Source organism: Aulonocara stuartgranti (genome assembly GCF_965226115.1).
Source record: "Aulonocara stuartgranti genome assembly, chromosome: 22".
Taxonomy (NCBI): Eukaryota; Metazoa; Chordata; class Actinopteri; order Cichliformes; family Cichlidae; genus Aulonocara; species Aulonocara stuartgranti.
In genome coordinates this window covers 33,160,691-33,163,101 of record NC_138957.1, presented here as the reverse complement: position 1 = coordinate 33,163,101, position 2,411 = coordinate 33,160,691, and positions in this window count along the sequence as shown.

Here is a 2,411-nt window from a genome sequence, read left to right as displayed (position 1 = left end):
TTCTCCTTGTTTCTTACAACAAAAGTATATTTAGCTTTGTTTCTTTAGCATCTCTTTAGGTCTTCACCAACTTTGCTCTCGCTGTGCACACAAGGCTGAGCACTATCCCTGCCTCAACTTTGTGAAAACTTGTACTTATGTTTTATTCACACAGAAAGTCACACTTGCTCTCTTAATGCACTGCTTCACTGGTATTTTAGGAACCTTCAAGCCAGAAGTTTTTACTCAACACCTGTCCTTTGACTGTTTCCTTTTATGGGCTTTTAAAGAAAGTTCAAAAGAAGTTGCAAAAATTTTGTTTTTTATCTTTTTTTTAAAGTTTGTGTGAAGCGGCAAGAAAGAGTTCACACACAAAAATATGTAACCACCAAAACAAATGTAAATTTGACAAATTTAGCAAATTTAACAAATTTAACTGATCAAAAAAGATGAATAGTTTAAAAAAATGTGGATAAATGAGTACCACTCTCTGCCCTGAGAAAAATGAATGTTGTGCAATACATGGGGCATTTTATTATAGTTGAGCTGGTGGATGTTTCCATGATGGAAATCTCATCCCAAAGGTACTCTGTTGGATTGAGATCTAGTGTCATGTTCACGAAACTGGTCTGAGATGATCTGAGCGCTGTGGCACATTATCCTGCTGGAAGCAGTCAGAAGATGGTTACACTGTTGTCATAAAGGGACTGACAGCACTCAGGTAGGCTGTGCAATTTAAATAATTCTCAGTTAGGACTAAGGGGCCCAAGTGTGCCAAGACAATATTTCTAACGTCACCACTACCATCACCATGGAGGCAACAATGGAGCCATGCTATCATGTTTTTATGCCACATTGTGGCCTTACCATTCAAACGTCACAGCAGAAATTGAGAGCAGGTGTTGTTTTTTCACTGTTCCGACATCCAGTTATGTGAGTCTGTGTAAAATGCATCAGTTTCCTACTGTTAGCTGACTGCAGCGGCACATGATGTCTTCTGCTCTAATCCAGCTGTACACTAGGTTTGACATGTTACCTCCAAACTGTTATTTGAGTGATTTTCTTCAGAACATCCTTTGGAAACTGTGGAGATGGATGTGTGGGAAAATCAGCCATGAAACAATCAAAATCACTTAAATCACCTTTCTTCTCCAGGATGGCTTTATCATGTACACGCACCTAAATGCACTTATTGGTCAACAAACGGTCGAACAGGTGTACCTAATGAAGTGGCCGGTGAGCGTATTATTAATTGTAATCTAAATAATAGTCTAAATTAATGGATCATTCTTCTTTTGTTGTTGTTGTTGTTTTTTATATGTGAAATTGTCCAAAATTGGCATAAAAAAATAGACACAGCTCTGAGATGAATACAGTCCTGTAAGATGTAGTGAAATACAATATAAACCTTAAATGTGTACTTAAACTGTTATTGTGATCAGGCATATGAATGAAATCATTCTCCTAAATGTTATTGTGTTTCAGAGACTATATAGACTATATACACTCTGCTGAGTGTTTTCTGTTTTCTCCTTCCTTTTTTTCAAAGCGTAGTCCCTCGTGTGGCTTTCGGGTTTTAATGTTTACTTGCCTCATTGTCCACTATCTTTTAATAACCTGTAAGTCACTGAAGTTCTTTGTTTTACTGCTGACCTGTTTCATTAATTTCGCCTGTGCTAAATCAACATTGTTTGCACACAATCAGAGGATCCATTCTGGCATTCTCTGTCTGCTGGACAACTGCAGGATCATGCATTTTTCTCTTTATACTTCTTGTCAATAAAGGTTGAGGTTTAAGTTCACTGTCTATTGTAATATGTGGCACTTTCCCCATACTCAGTGTTCCACAGCTTTTTATGTATATCAGTCATGTTACTTAAGCTTGGTTACATTTTCATTTTGATACAAATTCTTTTACTTTCTTTTTTTGTGTGTGTTTTTATTATTTCTTCAAAGGAGTGAGTTGCATCAGCCACATCTGTGGTCTCCTCAGTTTCTGTCGTGACGTTCTATTACGGGATGACTATTCAAGGCCAAATAGCCCCCTGTTTCCTGGAAACAGCTGTAACCTCATGACGACATGGAGGCTGCGGTTCAGTTTAATAAATTGCTACTCTAAAATCTGGGCATACGTTTAATGGAAATCAGCAAAAAAAATAAAAAATTAAAAAAGGTGAGACGGCTCCAACATGCATGACAATGCGAGAATCCCTCTGCTGTAACTACGCAGTCAGCGACTCCATTTGAATAAATGCGATGCTGAAGAAGAAAGCAATCGCTCTAAAGTCTGATTAATTTGTTGGTCATTCAGTGTCTGTGCTTTTGGATCTGTGTGTGTGTTTGACAAACAGAGAGGCGATGTGAGGGTGGGTTTGTGTGGAAAAAGAGAAGCAGCTATATGAGGAAAGGAAGACAAAGCTAGACACATGACA